Below are 19,273 nucleotides of genomic sequence, written 5' to 3' on the forward strand. Positions count from 1 at the left end.
TTCACACAAACTATGGAGCTAATGTTAATTTGACAATATTTCTAACTATATTCTGTACATACCAAAACAACCTGGTTATTACAGAATACATAAATGTCAGACTTCTAGATTTTAACACTGATATTCTCATTAACTGTTGGCTTCTTTTGGGTCAGGTTAGGATTGGAAGTAAATGAAGATGGGTTAGTAGAACTTAGAGCATTCTTTTCTCTAGTTTTTGGCTGTAATATAACTATATTGCTGAAATGCTTGACATTTTCATAAGCTACCTATCCGAGCCAAATACCTTTTGTACAAAACATTGTTCCTTCTTTATAAATTGTTACCTTTACTAATATTATGCCAATGCACTTTGTACTGACTTATAGAAAGCTTTTCTTCTGTTCATCGAATTTCCACAGCCTGCAAAGCTTAGGAGCTGTGATCTCTCTCAGAATATTCATGACCTAAAGGAAAAGGGACTTTTGAGTTCCAATCCAGCCCTGGCATTCCATCACCAACTTAGCATAATTGGAGACTCATGAACTTTTCCCACACACAAGTTCCACAGAGCAGCAAAAGGATGGTTTTGCTTAGATTATTCCTATCAGAGGCATTTTTCATCTTTTCTTTGCAAGACACTTCCATTTTTGTCATTCAAACCTTTTTTTTCACAGTAGGAAAAAATATAAATATTAAGTGATTGTTTTTTCAAAAACTACCACAATAAGCCAGAAACAGAATTTGCATCTGACAGAAGCTTAGTTCCCTTTTCCTTGGTTGACCTTTGGACCTAGTAGATGGTGTTTTACCCAAAAGCATGTGATAGGTGCCAGAGCATGGGGAAAACTGGCAGAGAACTCACAGAAAGTAGTGGCGATTGATTTCAGAATGCATTATAACATGATACTATCTCTTTCACTAATTGTAATATATTGTATCCTTTAACAAAAGATGCTTATAAGAACATCTTATGTGTATGGGTACATTTACACAAGTCTTTATTTATGATGGAAGACAATATCAACATAGCAGCTTCCAGTCATTCTAGTTCCTATCCAAATTTTTTTAAAAGAGTCCAGAGCTTTAGATTACAAGTTGTGCAGTAATATATAATCTTTTTGCTCCTAAATAAGCATATCTAAAAATGAGGTAGATGTAATTCATATTTTTAAGGCTACATTAAGTGAAAAACTCTAATACATTTACAGTCTTGAGCCTTAAGCTTATTGTATAAAAGCTAAATTACTTGCAGATCAAGTAAGTTATATTAGATTTTGTTCAATTCTCCACTGAAATCTACTCTGACTGTAAAAGTCTAAGAGAAAGAATTCTTTATAATTATTGACCCATCCCCACATAGATACATATATTTGGCATTTTTAAGCTTTATTTGATTATAGTCACATTGTATATATTTTACTTAATTTATGGTATATAAATAATTTATATATTCATATTATGAAATGCAATATCTTTCTATAAAAATGCTAGCTAAAGGGAAAAAAGCCATCAAACCACCAATTAAAATATCCATAGCCCAGCAAAAAATTAAAAACATGTTAATTACAGCACATGTTATACTTTTAAAACCAAAACTAACATTTTACTTGAGAGAGAAATTTTACCTTGAATAAAACTCTAAAAGTTTATTAATAAATAAAATTCCTCTTACATTTCCATGCATTTCAAATTTTATAGAAAACATTCAAGGTTTGGTGAACCTTTTCCTCTATTGGCTCTTATAATCAAGTCACAGTAGCTAACTTATTCTAATAAATGAAATGCATCAGAAAGAGAAAACTACTTCATGAACCATTTTCTTTATTGCAGGTGACTATATCTGGTCTTACCTCAGATTCCCCAGACACAGACTGTGAGATGAGGATTCATATGCAAGTGGTTATTGTAGAAGCACTTCCATTAAAAAACAGAAAGTGGAGCAAACAGGGCAAGAAGGTAGAAGCCAAATCAGTGTGAGCTTTCAAAATGTCCCAGTCTCAGCCTGTTCCCAAGGGGTGCTCTAGAGTATAAATTGTACCTTGGGGAATTGTCCCACAGGAAGAAAGGGAGTTGAATTTTCATACTTTTGCACTTGCATGCTAGGATGAAGTAAACTCCCAGGCCCTTTGAGGGCAAAATTATTTTCAGTAGCCAAAGGGTAGTATCAAAAATAAAGATTGCAGTGCAGGACTTTAGAAGCAAATTTACATGAAAGCTGGATGTGGGGTTCAAAGAAACAGCAAGAGAGATGTAAGAGTACCTGGGCAGAGGGTCAATAGTAGCCACTGAACATTTGGTACAGGTGGTCCTATTTTCATCAAAGTTATACTCTTTCCAAAATTTTACAGCCATGCATATTAATATCATATATATTTATTCCCAGAATTTCTAGGAAAATATAAAAGAGAAAAATAGACAACATTTCAATAGAGTGATGATTATCAGAGTCAGATTTGACTTTCTCTAAGAGCCCTTAAAAGAGTTGTCTGTACCAGTGACACTCTAAGTATGTGGCATATGGGTCCATTCCAGTCCCTGAACTGTGAGTACCATTCTGTAAACAGATTAAAAGTAAGCATTTAGAAACAAGTCTAGCAACAATTTGTGGAATAATTTTATATATCAGTAGAATCAAATAATAATGAAACTGGGGCTCATATTTTGTTGTTTTCAGTCCTTTATTTCACTCTTGGAGTAATTTGTTTATTTTTATTGTATTTTATAGAAACATTTGTTCTGCAACAGACCAGAAAATAAGAAGCTTGTCCTTCAACACAGACAGTTTATAAGGCAATTTGAGGAGCACTCTTCTATGCCACCCACCTCTAATCTCTCTTTTCCTAATATTTCTTAAACTGAATTCAAGTATGCTTTTTACCTCCTGTATTAGTTTTCTAGGGCTGCTAGAACAAAGTACGAAAACAATGTGTGGCTCAAAACAACAGAGATTTGTTCTTTCACAGTTATTGAGACTAGAAGTCTGATATTAAGGTGCCAGTAGGGCCATGCCCTCTCTCTAGGCTCTAGGGGAGAATCCTTTCTTGTCTTTTTCAGCTTCTGGTAGCCCTAGGCATTACTTGGCTTTATTTGGCTTGCACCAATCTCTGACTCTGTCTTCACATAACCACCTTCTCTTTGTGTCTTCCTGCATCTTCTCCTCTTTTTATTTGATTTAAGGTCCACTCTAATCCAGTATTATTCCATCTTAATCCTTAACTAATTATATTTGCAAAGACCCTATTTCCAAATAAGGTCACATTCTGAAATTCCAAGTGGACGTGAATTTGGGGGAGCATTCTTCTTCCCCAACTCCCCACATTGCACTTATCATCATTTATACAATAGCCTTCACATTGCTAAATCTAATGCTCAATTCTCAGTCGTCATCTTACTTGACCTGTATATACCATATGGTCATGGTTTCCTAAGACAATTCTGTTTTAAAACTGTTGGACAACATGAGGATTATACTTACTCTCAAAATGTCTTAGTTTAGATAACAAATTATATGGTCACACTAACTTTAAGCAGGATTGTATATATCTTATCACTCTCTTCTTGCATGTATTTTATCACCTTGACTTCTAGAATGGTATGATATTTTGGTTTTACTCCTGCCTCACTGGTTTATCCTTCTCATTCTCTTTAATTAACTCTTCTCCTTTCTCTGAGCTTCTTGAAGTTGGTTTACCTTAGTGTTTATTTATTGTTCCTCTTCTCTATGCACATACATTCTCTCTCTCTCTCTCTCTCTCTCTCTGTGTGTGTGTGTGTGTGTCTCTCTCCTTCTGTCTCTCTCTCTCTTTCAATCACATCATGATTTCAGAGTTAAATATCCCTATAGGCCCACAACTCCAAAATATGTATAGTCTGATTGATTCTGACTGACTTCCTTGAACTACAGATTTATAAGGACAACTGATTACTCAATGTCCCCAGATGGTGACTAAAAGAATACTCAATTATTTTAAAAACACTTAAAGCCTGACTATTCCACAAATTTAGTTGAAACTATAGCTACCTCCATTTCAGTAGTGAAGAGTAATTTCTCTACAAAAAAAGTGTGGTCATATAGACCTTATTGATTTTATATTTGAATGAAGACTTGAAGAATGTGAGGAAGTTATAGCTAGAAAGTGTTCCAAACAAGACAGCAAATAGTTCTCAGGTCTACAGGAGAGAAACATACCCTGTGTGTGCCTGGAACAGCAAAGAGGTCAGTATGTCTGGAAAAGAATGCTATGAGAGTAGAGTAGCAAAGGGGAAGAGATCATGTACAGACTTTTATCATCTTAGGGATTTTGACTTTTACTCAGAGACACTGCAGTATTTTCAGAAGTTTCCCACCCCACCAGGGAGAAGACGTTTACTTTTTATTAAAGTCTAACATATATTCAGAAAACTAAAAGTTATAATCATAGGAATAAAATTGCATATACTAAATATAACTGTATAATCAGCTCTCATGTCAGAAAAGAATATCATTACTACCATCCCATAACCTCTACTCATGTCACATTATTGTCGTTAGTATCACTCCATGTCCCTAAGAGTAAAAAAAAAATCCTGATTTCTAAAATCATACATATGAGAAGAAATACAGACAAATATAATATATTATATCTACATATAATATGGGTAAATGAAATGCATAGTGTGCAATTTTCGGTGTCTGACTTCTTTGACTCCTATTTATCCAGACTTCATAGAAAGATCTTCAAGAAGACCTCTCACTTTAGATTTACATTTCTCTAATACAAATCCGATCACTAATTATTAGAGAAATGCAAATCAAAACTACAATGAGATATCACCTTACACCGGTCAGAATGGCCATCATCAAAAAATCTACAAGGGGGACCTTGAAGATGGCGGAAGAGTAAGACGCGGAGATCACCTTCCTCCCCACAGATACACCAGAAATACACCTACACGTGGAACAACTCCTACAGAACACCTACTGAAGGCTGGCAGAAGACCTCAGACCTCCCAAAAGGCAAGAAACTCCCCACGTACCTGGGTAGGGCAAAAGAAAAAAAGAAAAAACAGAGACAAAAGAATAGGGACGGCACCTGCACCAGTGGGAGGGAGCTGTGAAGGAGGAAAAGTTTCCACACACTAGGAAGCCCCTTCGCGGGCGGAGACTGCGGGAGGCGGAGGGGGGAGCTTCGAAGCAGCGGAAGAGTGCACAGCAACGGGTGCGGAGGGAAAAGCGGGGAGATTCCCACACAGAGGATCGGTGCCGACCGGCACTCACCAGCCTGAGAGGCTTGTCTGCTCACCCGCCGGGGCGGGCGGGGCTGCGAGCTGAGGCGCAGGGAGAGGACTGGGGTTGGTGGCTTGAACATAGCCTGAAGGGGTTAGTGCACCACGGCTAGCCGGGAGGGAGTCCGGGGAAAAGTCTGCACTTGCCGAAGAGGCAAGAGACTTTTTCTTCCCTCTTTGTTTCCTGGTGCGTGAGGAGAGGGGTTTAAGAACGCTGCTAAAAGCGCGGACCCCAGAGACGGGCGGGAGATGCTAAGGCTGCTGCTGCCGCCACCAAGGGGCCTGTGTGCGAGCACAGGTCACTCTCCACAACCCTCTTCCACGGAGCCTGTGCAGCCCGCCACTGCCAGGTTCCCGGGATCCAGGGACAACTTCCCCGGGAGAACGCAAGGCGGACCTCACGCTGGTGCAAAGTCACGTCAGACTTTGCCGCCGCAGGCCCGCCCCTCTCTCCCCGCCGGCCTGAGTGCGCCAGAGCCCCCGAATCAGCGGCTCCTTTAACCCCGTCCTGTCTGAGCAAAAAACAGACGCCCTCCAGCTACCTACACGCAGAGGCAGGGCCAAATCCAAAGCTGAGCCCCTGTGAGCTGTGAGAACAAAGAAGACAAAGGGAAATCTCTCCCAGCAGCCTCAGAAGCAGCGGATTAAAGTTCCACAATCAACTTGATGTACCCTGCATCTGTGGAATACCTGAATAGACAAGGAATGATCCCAATTTGAGGAGGTGGACTTTAGGAGCAAGATCTATGATTTTTTTTCCCTTTTCCTCTTTTTGTGAGTGTGTATGTGTATGCTTCTGTGTGAGATCTTGTCTGTATAGTCTTGCTTCCACCATTTGTCCTAGGGTTCTATCCGTCCATGGTTTTTTTTAAAAATTTTTTTAATAATCAATTTTAATTTTAATAACGTTATTATACTTTACCTTCGTTCGTTCTTTCTTTCTTTCTTTCTTTCCTTCCTTCCTTCCCTCCTTTAGACAACGAATCATCCCAAATTGAGGAGGTGGTCTCTGACAGCAAGATTTATGATTTTTCCCCCTTTACCTCTTTTAGTGAGGGTGTATATGTATGCTTCTGTGTAAGATTTTGCCTGTATAGCTTTGCTTCCAACATTTGTCGTAAGGATCTATCCACCCCCACTTTTTTTTTCTTTTTTTCTTCTTTCTTTCTAAATAAGAATTTTTAATTCAATAACTTTATTATACTTTATTTTATTTTTACTGTATCTTCTTTCTTTCTGTCTTTTTTCCTTCTTTTCCTCCTTCCTTCCTTCCTCCCTCCCTCCCTCCCTCCCTCCTTTCTTTCCTTCTTGCCTTCTTTCCTTCTTTGCTTCTTTCTTTCTTCCTTCCTTCCTTCCTTCCCTCCTTTCCTTCTTTCTTTCCTCACACTTCTACTAATTCCCTCTACTTTTTCTCCCTTTTATTCTGAGCCGTGTGGATGAAAGGCTCTTGGTGCTCCAGCCAGGAGTCAGGGCTCTGCCTCTGAGGTAGGAGAGCCAACTTCAGGACACTGGTCCACAAGAGACCTCCCAGCTCCACATAATATCAAACGGCGAAAATCTCCCAGAGACCTCCATCTTAACACCAGCACCCAGCTTCACTCAACGACCAGCAAGCCACAGTGCTGGAAAACCTACGCCAAACAACTAGCAAAACAGGAACACAACCCCACCCATTAGCAAAGAGGCTGCCTAAAATCATAATAAGGCCACAGACACCCCAAAACACACCACCAGATGTGAACCTGCCCACCAGAGAGACAAGATCCAGCCTCATCCACCAGAACACAGGCACTAGTCCCCTCCACCAGGAAGCCTACACAACCCACTGAACCAACCTTAGCCACTGGAGACAGACATCAAAAACAGCGGGAACTACGAACCTGCAGCCTGCAAAAAGGAGACACCAAACACAGTAAGATGAGCAAAATGAGAAGACAGAAAAACACACAGCAGGTAAAGGAGCAAGATAAAAATGCACCAGACCTAAGAAATGAAGAGGAAATAGCCAGTCTACCTGAAAAAGAATTCCAAGATCCGAAATCTTGGAAATAGAATGGACAAAATGCAAGAAACAGTTAACAAGGACCTAGAAGAAATAAAGATGAAACAAGCAATGATGAACAACACAATAAATGAAATTAAAAGTACTCTAGATGGGATCAATAGCAGAATAACTGAGGCAGAAGAACAGATAAGTGACCTGGAAGATAAAATAGTGGAAATAACTACTGCAGAGCAGAATAAAGAGAAAAGAATGAAAAGAACTTAGGACAGTCTCAGAGACCTCTGGGACAACATTAAATGCACCAACATTCAAATTATACGGGTTCCAGAAGAAGAAGAGAAAAAGAAAGGGACTGAGAAAATATTTGAAGACATTATAGTTGAAAACTTCCCTAATATGGGAAAGGAAATAGTTAATCAAGTCCAGGAAGCACAGAGAGTCCCATACAGGATAAATCCAAGGAGAAATACGCCAAGACACATATTAATCAAACTGTCAAAAATTAAATACAAAGAAAGCATATTAAAAGCAGCAAGGGAAAAACAACAAATAACACATAAGGGAATCCCCATAAGGTTAACAGCTGATCTCTCAACAGAAACCCTACAAGCCAGAAGGGAGTGGCAGGACATACTGAAAGTGATGAAGGAGAAAAACCTGCAGCCAAGACTACTCTACCCAGCAAGGATCTCATTCAGATTTGATGGAGAAATTAAAACCTTTACAGACAAGCAAAAGCTGAGAGAGTTCAGCACCACCAAACCAGCTTTACAACAAATGCTAAAGGATCTTCTCTAGGCAAGAAACACAAGAGAAGGAAAAGACCTATAATAACGAACCCAAAACAATTTAGAAAATGGGAATAGGAACGTACATATCGATAATTACCTTAAATGTAAATGGACTAAATGCTCCCACAAAAAGACACAGATTAGCTAAATGGATACAAAAACAAGACCCTTATATATGCTGTCTACAAGAGAACCACTTCAGACCTAGACACACATACAGACTGAAAGTAAGGGAATGGAAAAAGATATTTCATGCAAATGGAAACCAAAAGAAAGCTGGAGTAGCAATTCTCATATCAGACAAAATAGACTTTAAAATAAGGACTATTAAAAGAGACAAAGAAGGACATTACATAATGATCAAGGGATCGATCCAAGAAGAAGATATAACAATTGTAAATATTTATGCACCCAACATAGGAGTACCTCAATACATAAGGCAAATACTAACAGCCATAAAAGGGGAAATCGACAGTAACACATTCATAGTAGTGGAACTAAACACCCCACTTTCACCCATGGACAGATCATCCAAAGTGAAAATAAATAAGGAAACATAAGCTTTAAATGATACATTAAACAAGATGGACTTAATTGATATTTATAGGACACTCCATCCAAAAACAACAGAATACACATTTTTCTCAAGTGCTCATGGAACATCCTCCAGGATAGATCATATCTTGGGTCACAAATCAAGCCTTGGTAAATTTAAGAAAATTGAAATTTTATCAAGTATCTTTTCTGACCACAACGCCATGAGACTAGATATCAATTACAGGAAAAGATCTGTAAAAAATACAAACACATGGAGGCTAAACACTACACTACTTAATAATGAAGTGATCACTGAAGAAATCAAAGAAGAAATCAAAAAATACCTAGAAACAAATGACAATGGAGACACAACGACCCAAAACCTATGGGATGCAGCAAAAGCAGTTCTAAGGGGGAAGTTTATAGCAATACAAGCCCACCTTAAGAAGCAGGAAACATCTCGAATAAACAACCTAACCTTGCACCTCAAGCAATTAGAGAAAGAAAAACCAAAAAACCCCAAAGCTAGCAAAAGGAAAGAATCATAAAAATCAGATCAGAAATAAATGAATAAGAAATGAAGGAAACAATAGCAAAGATCAATAAAACTAAAAGCTGGTTCTTTGAGAAGATAAACAAAATAGATAAACCACTAGCCAGACTCATCAAGAAAAAAAGGGAGAAGACTCAAATCAATAGAATTAGAAATGAAAAAGGAGAGGTAACAACTGACACTGCAGAAATAAAAGAGATCATGAGAGATTACTACAAGCAACTCTATGCCAATAAAATGGACAATCTGGAAGAAATGGACAAATTCTTAGAAACGCACAACCTGCCAAGACTGATTCAGGAAGAAATAGAAAATATGAACAGACCAATCACAAGCACTGAAATTGAAACTGTGATTAAAAATCTTCCAACAAAGAAAAGCCCAGGACCAGATGGCTTCACAGGCGAATTCTATCAAACATTTAGAGAAGAGCTAACACCTATCCTTCTCAAACTCTTTCAAAATATAGCAGAGGGAGGAACACTCCCAAACTCCTTCTACGAGGCCACCATCACCTTGATACCAAAACCAGACAAGGATGTCACAAAGAAAGAAAACTACAGGCCAATATCACTGATGAACATAGATGCAAAAATCCTCAACAAAATACTAACAAACAGAATCCAACAGCACATTAAAAGGATCATACACCATGATCAAGTGGGGTTTATTCCAGGAATGCAAGGATTCTTCAATATACGCAAATCTATCAATGTGTTAAACCATATTAACAAATTGAAAGAGAAAAACCATATGATCATCTCAATAGATGCAGAGAAAGCTTTTGGCAAAATTCAACACAAATTTATGATAAAAACCCTGCAGAAAGTAGGCATAGAGGGAACTTTCCTCAACATAATAAAGGCCATATATGACAAGCCCACAGCAAGCATCATCCTCAATGCTGAAAAACTGAAAGCATTTCCTCTAAGATCAGGAACAAGACAAGGTTGCCCACTCTCACCACTCTTATTCAACATAGTTTTGGAAGTTTTAGCCACAGCAATCAGAGAAGAAAAGGAAATAAAAGGAATCCAAATCAGAAAAGAAGAAGTAAAGCTGTCACTGTTTGCAGATGACATGATCCTATACATAGAGAATCCTAAAGATGCTACCAGAAAACTACTAGAGCTAATCAATGAATTTGGTAAAGTGGCAGGATACAAAATTAATGCACAGAAATCTCTGGCATTCCTATATACTAATGATGAAAAATCTGAAAGTGAAATCAAGAAAACACTCCCATTTACCATTGCAACAAAAAGAATAAAATATCTAGGAATAAACCTACCTAAGGAGACAAAAGACCTGTATGCAGAAAATTATAAGACACGGATGAAAGAAATTAAAGATGATAGAAATAGATGGAGAGATATACCATGTTCTTGGATTGGAAGAATCAACATTGTGAAAATGACTCTGCTACCCAAAGCAATCTACAGATTCAATGCAATCCCTATCAAACTACCACTGGCATTTTTCACAGAACTAGAACAAAAAATTTTGCAATTTGTATGGAAACACAAAAGACCCCGAATAGCCAAAGCAATCTTGAGAACGAAAAAAGGAACTGGAGGAATCAGGCTCCCTGACTTCAGACTATACTACAACGCTACAGTTATCAAGACGGTATGGTACTGGCACAAAAAGAGAAAGATAGATCAATGGAACAGGATAGAAAGCCCAGAGATAAACCCATGCACATATGGACACCTTATCTTTGATAAAGGTGGCAGGAATGTACAGTGGAGAAAGGACAGCCTCTTCAATAAGTGGTGCTGGGAAAACTGGACAGGTACATGTAAAAGTATGAGATTAGATCACTCCCTAACACCATACACAAAGATAACCTCAAAATGGATTAAAGACCTAAATGTAAGGCCAGAAACTATCAAACTCTTAGAGGAAAACATAGGCAGAACACTCTATGACATAAATCACAGCAAGATCCTTTCTGACCCACCTCCTAGAGTAATGGAAATAAAAACAAAAATAAACAAATGGGACCTAATGAAACTTCAAAGCTTTTGCACAGCAAAGGAAACCATAAACAAGACCAAAAGACAACCCTCAGAATGGGAGAAAATATTTGCAAATGAAGCAACCGACAAAGGATTAATCTCCAAAATTTACAAGCAGCTCATGCAGCTCAATAACAAGAAAGCAAACAACCCAATCCAAAAATGGGCAGAAGACCTAAATAGACATTTCTCCAAAGAAGGTATACAGACTGCCAACAAATACATGAAAGAATGCTCAACATCATTAATCATTAGAGAAATGCAAATCATAACTACAATGAGATATCATCTCACACCAGTCAGAATGGCCATCATCAAAAAATCTAGAAACAATAAATGCTGGAGAGGGTGTGGAGAAAAGGGAACACTCTTGCACTGCTGGTGGGAATGTGAATTGGTTCAGCCACTATGGAGAACAGTATGGATGTTCCTTAAAAAACTACAAATAGAACTACCATATTACCCAGCAATCCCACTACTGGGCATATACCCTGAGAAAACCAAAATTCAAAAAGAGTCATGTACCAAAATGTTCATTGCAGCTCTATTTACAATAGCCCAGAGATGGAAACAACCTAAGTGCCCATCATCGGATGAGTGGATAAAGAAGATGTGGCACATATATACAATGGAATATTACTCAGCCATAAAAAGCAACGAAATTGAGCTATTTGTAATGAGGTGGATAGACCTAGAGTCTGTCATACAGAGTGAAGTAAGTCAGAAAGAAAAAGACAAATACCGTATGATAACACAGATATATGGAATTTAAGAAAAAAAATGTCATGAAGAACCTAGGGGTAAGGCAGGAATAAAGATGCAGACCTCCTAGAGAACGGACTTGAGGTTATGGGGAGGGGGAAGGGTGAGCTGTGACAGGGCGAGAGAGAGTCATGGACATATACACACTAACAAACGTAGTAAGGTAGATAGCTAGTGGGAAGCAGCCGCATGGCACAGTGCAATCAGCTCGGTGCTTTGTGACCACCTGGATGGGTGGGATAGGGAGGGTGGGAGGGAGGGAGACACAAGAGGGAAGACATATGGGAACATATGTTTATGTATGACTGATTCACTTTGTTATAAAGCAGAAACTAACACACCATTGTAAAGCAATTATACCCCAATAAAGATGTTTAAAAAAAAATCTACAGACAATAAATGCTGGAGAGGGTGCGGAGAAAATGGAACCTTCTTGCACTGTTGGTCAGAATTAAACTGATACAGCCACTATGGAGAACAGTATGGAGGTTCCTTAAAAAACTAAAAACAGAACTACCATATGACCCAGTAATCCCACTACTGGGCATATACTCTGAGAAAACCATAATTCAATAAGAGTCATGTACCCCAATGTTCATTGCAGCACTATTTACAATAGCCAGGACATGGAAGCAACCTAACTGTCCATCGGCAGATGAATGGATAAAGAAGATACAGTACCTATATACAATGGAATATTAGTCATGAAAAGAAATGAAATTGAATTATTTGTAGTGAGATTTTGGGTTTCTTGTAAAACAATAGAATATTGAATCTCTGGTTAAGATGCTGAACTATTGGGCCTACATGACTGAAGTATTTCAGAGAAATAAAAACCAGTTCAGTTGTAGAATATTTTAATAAGTAAGTTTAAATTTAATTGAAATTCATGAAAGAAGTGTTATGCATATAATTATCCCTAAGAATCAGAAATAGATATCCCTTGTGATTTTGTTAATTTTGATTAATGGATAATTAAAAAAGAGTATATTTTTGAGACCCTAGTTTTTTAATTTGTGTTGGGAACTGAAAGACTTATTTTCCCTTATCATCAAGCCTCTATAGAAATGGATTTAAAAGCCAAAAGAAGTTTAAATTTCATTTTTCATTTATTCAACAGGCATTATTTAAACTTATGCTCTGCACAAGATGCTGTACTGGCAATGGTGGACACAGCTTCTTCCTTCCCACAGGACACATCTAGTGGGAATGATTGATAAGTAAGTCACTATACAAATTGAAATTCAATATGCTGTAGAGGTGCAGAAGATGGAGCAATCTATCCTGACTTATGGGATAAGAAAGACTTTTGAATTGGATCTTAAAATACGAGTGGGCTCTAAAATAGGGGGAAGTAGAGGGAAAGCATTCCAGATGGTGGTAAAACTACAAACAAAGACAAGAAATAATTAAACATTTCAGGGAAAGAAAAATATAATATAATGTGACTCATATGAAATATGTAAAGGTATAGGAAGAACTTTGTGTTATAGGAAATTTAGACCATAAAATGGAAGGCAATTAAACCTACCTATGGTTAGTTACTACTCCACTTGTGATCACCTGTTCTATGTCTGTCTTCTCCACTAGACTCTATCTTAATGAGGCAGGGGAAATTTTTGAACTTTTTAAACATCTTATCACCAGAACTCAGCACCGAGCCCTGCATATACTAGGAAACTAATGAATATTTATTAGGTAAATGAGTTAATGCCATGCTAAGTCTTTTCATGGTTGCTCTACATTGCATATGAAATATCCAACTGCACAGAAATAAATAAACACTTTTGAAGAAAGAAGTGAAATAACCCAAGCCATGCTTCAAAAATATCACATAGGGCTTACAAAATGGACTTTATAGGATTCAGGAGAAGCTGGAGGTGGGAGATCAGTCAGAAGATATTGCATTATTTAATTGAGAAATTCTGAGTGGGTGAGTTGAAAATTGAGAAGACCATATGAATTAAAGTTTAAAAAAGAAGTATAATCAATAGGATTGGGAATGTAATTAGATGTGAGGGGTGAGGGGTTATACCTCAAATAACTCCAAGAGTAACATTAACTGAGGATAGAAATAAAAGGAAATTGACAGACTCTTAACAATAAGAGCAAATTTTACTTTTATAATATAGGTCTTTCCTAAGCACTTTCTCTTTCCATATTACACCCTTGTAATGCATGATGGAGAGAATGGCACCTCACTAAATATTACCATGAACTTGATATCTCTTTATTTTATTGGTTCTTGAAGTATAATCTTTTGCCCTCCAGAGATCCCCTCAGAAGTTATTAGAAGTGCAAATTATCAGGCCTCAGCTCAGATATACTGTTAGAAACTCTGTGGGTGAGTTTTAATTTGTGTTTTAATAACCCTTACAGATGATTCTGGTATATGTTCAAGTCTGAAAATCACCACTTCATATCATTGTACTTACCTCTCTCCTGAAATTTTGGAATGATTTCAGAGAATGGCTTATCTAGAGACATCAGGTTCTTTAACATCTATGTGCTTAAGAATCATTTCGGTGATTTTACAAATTGTATGATGTTGAACACTAAATTCAGCAAATCTGATTTGCAATAAAACATTGGAATAAAACATTGGAATCTGCTAGTAATTCTGATAAATATGATATCATAAATTTTTAGCTTGATTACTTTAACCTTTATTTATTTAGAATAATGTCATGTGTAAAAACATGTGGAATTGTTATACCTTTGTTTTATATTGTTAATGACTCTCTTAGTTCCTAAAATTACTTTTTTTTTTTTTTTTTTGGCCATGAACATTATCCTACCGTTTATTATCACTGCTACACTACACTTTGGCTGTTGTTGATGTTAATATTTGAAGGCTATTATTTTTCAGATCTTTTACTTTCAATTTTTCACTAACATTATAGTTTAGGTGTATTTTAGATGACAAAATTTAGCATACCTTGCTTTCCTAAATGAGAGTCTGTTCTCTAACTTGTGACTATAAGCCATTTATATTTATTAAGGTTACTAATACATTTGTACTTATTTTGAATGCTGTTTTACTTTTTATTTACTGTGCTTTTAATTTTCTTCCTCTTCAAATTTCAGTTGGATTAGTCATGTTTCTTTTTGTTCCCAATGGCTTTTAGTTAGCCTTAGTTTTAAAGCTCTTAACTGTGTTATAATTGACATACATTAACTATACAGATTTTTCACAAAATTTGCTTTTAGTTTATTGTAAGTATATAATAAAATGTCAGTGCTGTTGCCTGCATTTTTGTATAGCTATTTTTTGGGGGGGATTTTTTTTTTATTGTGCTAAAAGTCACATAATATAAAACGTACTATTTTAACCATATTTAACTGTACAGTTCAGTGGCACTGACTACATTCACATGTTGTGCAGTTCTCACCATCATCCATCTCCTGAACTTTTCACCTTCGAAAACTGAAACTTTGTCCCCATTAAATACTAATTCCCTATTCCCCCTCCCCACCGCCCCACGCCCTGGCCCCTGACATCTACCAATGTACTTTCTGACTCTATGAATTTGACTATTATAGGTATCTCATATAAGGGGAATCAAACAGTATTTGTCTGAACCTACTATATGCTGGAATGCATTTTTAAGGTTAACTTAACATATGTCCTACAAACATTGTAACTTCTTGTTTTCCCCTGTGCTATACAGTGGGTTCTCATTAGTTATTTGTTTTATACATAATAGTGTATATATGTCAATCACAATCTCCCAATTTATTCCACCACCCTTCCCCCACCCTTGTTTTCCATACATTTTTTCTCTACGTCTATGTTTCTATTTCTGCTTTGCAAATAGGTTCATCTGTACTATTTTTCTAGATTCCATATATATGCATTAATATACGATATTTGCTTTTCTCTTTCTGACTTACTTCACTCTGTATGACAGTCTCTAGGTTCATCCCTGTCTCTACAAATGGCACAATTTTGTTCCTTTTTATGGCTGAGTAATATTCCATTGTATATATATACCACATCTTCTTTATCCATTCCTCTGTTGGTGGACATTTAGGTTGCTTCCATGTCCTGGTTATTGTAAATAGTGTTGCAATGAAAATTGGGGTGCATATATCTTTTGGAATTATGGGTTTCTCCAGGTATATTTTTAAATGTAATTTGATACATTTGACATATGCCCAGGAAATAATTACAAAAATCAAAATAACAAGCACACTTATCACATTCAAAAGTTTTCTCATGGCCCTTGATGGCTCTTCCATCCATATCTTCTTGCTCTACTCCATACACAGACAACCACAGATCTGTTTTCAATCACTATAGATTTGTGCAGATTTTATGGAATTTTAGAAATATGGAATTATACAGAACATTCTTTTTTTCTGTTTTGCTTCTGAATTATTTCATTCACCATAGTTATTTTGAGATTCTTACATGTTATTGTATGAATCTCTTTTTAATTTACAATATTTTAAATTTCTTTTCTGAGGAGCACCTCATTGTATGTATTTATGGCAATTTATTTTTTCATTCATGTTGACATTTGGATTACTTCTATTTTTGTCTATTACAAATAAAGCTGCTATGAGTATTTATGTACAAATGTTTGTTTCTTGCTAAAAACCAGGAGTGGAATGGATAGAGCCTATGACAAATTAATGTTTAACTTTTCAAGAAACTGCCAAAATGTTTCATAAGCTCGTTGTACCAATTTACTTTACTAGCAGCATGAGAGTTCCAGTTGCTCCATGTCCTTGCAATTCTTTTTAAGTTTAATCATTCTAATAGATATTTAGTGGTATCTCAGTGTGGTTTTAATCATGTATTATTTTATGTAATGACTACTGATGCTTTTTTTTTTCTTTATGTAGATCTGATCTCTGAGCCATATAGTTTTTCTTTTCTCTAAAGAACTTCTTTTAACATTTCTAGCAAAGCAGGTCTATTGGCAACAGATTCTCTCAGTTTTTTTTTTTTTTTTTTTTTTTTTTTTTTTGTAAGAGTAAGTCTTTATTTCTCCCTTTGATTTTGAAGGATAGTTTCACAGGGCACAGAATTCTAGGTTGGTTGGTGCTTTTTTTTTCTTTCATTTTTTTTCTCTCAACAAATTGAATTTTTCAAACCTCTCTGTTCTTACTTGCATTATTTCTGAGAAGTCAGATGCAATTTTTAATTTTGGGTTTTATTCCTCTGGTTTCTTTCAGGAATTTTTTTCTCTGATTTTCTATAGTTTGAAAATGATATGCTCAGGTGTACCTTTTATGGGCTTATATTGCTCGGTAGTCTCTGAGCTTCCAGGATCTGTTATTTGGTGTCTAAAATTAATTTGGGGAAAATTCTTACTAATTATTCTTTCAAATGTTTCTTCTGTTCTTTTCTCTTTTTATTATCCTTCTAGTATTCTCATTATATTGTATATATTACAACTTTTGTAGTTGTCTGACAGTCCTTGGATATTATATCTGATTTCTTTTTTATTTCCCACCTTTTTTTCTCTCTTTTCTTTTCAGTTTTGAAGATTTCTACTGAAATTTCCTCAAGCTCAGAGCCTTTCCTCAGCTCTGTCCAGTCTGCTAATAAGTCCATGAAGGATATTCTTTTTTTTTTCAACATCTTTATTGGAGTAAAATTGCTTTATAATGTTGTGTTAGTTGCTGCTGTATAACAAAGTGAATCAGCTATATGTATACATATATCCCCATTTCTCCTCCCTCTTGCATCTCCCTCCCATCCTCCCTGTCCCAGCCCTCTAGGTGGACAAAAAGCACCAAGCTGATCTCCCTGTGCTATGTGGCTTCTTCCCACTAGCTATTTTACATTTGGCAGTGTATATATGTCAATGCCACTCTCTTACTTTGTCCCACCTTACCCTTCCCCCCTCCGTGTCCTCAAATCCATTCTCTACATCTGTGTGTTTATTCCTGTCCTGACCCTAGGTTCATAAGAACCTTTTTTTTTTTTTAGATTCTATGTATATGTGTTAGCATACAGTATTTGTTTTTCTCTTTCTGACTTACTTCACTCTGTATGACAGACCATCCACTTCACTCTGTATTAAAGGTCCATCCACCTCACTACAAATAACTCAATTTCATTTCTTTTTATTGCTGAGAAATATTCCATTGTATATATGTGCCACATCTTCTTTATCCATTCATCTGTCAATAGACAATTAGGTTGCTTCCATGTCCTGGCTATTGTAAATATAGCTGCAGTGAACATTGTGGTACCTGACTTTTTTGAATTATGGTTTTCTCAGGGTATATACCCAGTAGTAGGATTGCTGGCTAGTATGGTAGTTCTATTTTTAGTTTTTTAGGGAACCTCCATACAGTTCTCCTTAGTGGCTGTATCAATTTACATTCCCACCAACAGTGCAAGCGTTTCCTTTTCTCCACACCCTCTCCAGCATTTATTGTTTGTAGATTTCTTGATGATGGCCATTCTGAGTGGTGTAAGGTGATACCTCATTGTAGTTTTGATTTGCATTTCTCTAATGATTGGTGATGTTGAGCATCCTTTCATGTGTTTGTTGGCAATCTGTATATCTTCTTTGGAGAAATGTCTATTTAGGTCTTCTGCCCATTTTTGGATTGGGTTGTTTGTTTTTTTTTTTGATATTGAGCTGCATGAGCTGCTTGTATATTTTGGAGGTTAATCCTTTGTCAGTTGATTCATTTGCAAATAGTTTCTCCCATTCTGAGGGTGTTTTCATGTTGTTTATGGTTTCCTTTGCTGTGCAAAAGCTTTTAAGTTTCATTGGGTCCCATTTGTTTATTTTTGTTTTTATTTCCATTTCTCTAAGAAGTGGGCCAAAAAGGATCTTGCTGTGATTTATGTCATAGTGTTCTGCCTATGTTTTCCTCTAAGAGTTTTATTGTGTCTGGACTTACATTTAGGTCTTTAATCCATTTTGAGTTTATTTTTGTATATGGTGTTAGGGAGTGTTCTAATTTCATTCTTTTACATGTAGTTGTCCAGTTTCCCAGCACCACTTATTGAAGAGGCTGTCTTCCATGAAGAGTATTCTTCATTTCTGTTAGTGTTTTTGATTTCTAGCATTTATATTTGGTTCCTTCTTGGGATTTCCATCTCTCTGCTTGTTTTCCATCTGTTTCTGCATATATCTACTTTATCCATTTGATCCTTTAGCATATTAATCATAATCATTTTAAATTCCTGATTTGATAATTCTAACAACCCTTCCATGTCTGGTTCTGATGCTTTCTCTGTCTCTTCAAATTTTTGTTGTTGTTGTTTTGCCTTTTGGTATGCCTGGTAAATTTTGTTGATAGTCAGACATGATGTACTGGCTGAAAGGAACTGCTGTAGTAGGTCTTTAGTAATCTTGTGAGTAGTAGGGGGAGGAGAATTGTT

Source organism: Lagenorhynchus albirostris, chromosome 20 (genome assembly GCF_949774975.1).
Source record: "Lagenorhynchus albirostris chromosome 20, mLagAlb1.1, whole genome shotgun sequence".
Taxonomy (NCBI): Eukaryota; Metazoa; Chordata; class Mammalia; order Artiodactyla; family Delphinidae; genus Lagenorhynchus; species Lagenorhynchus albirostris.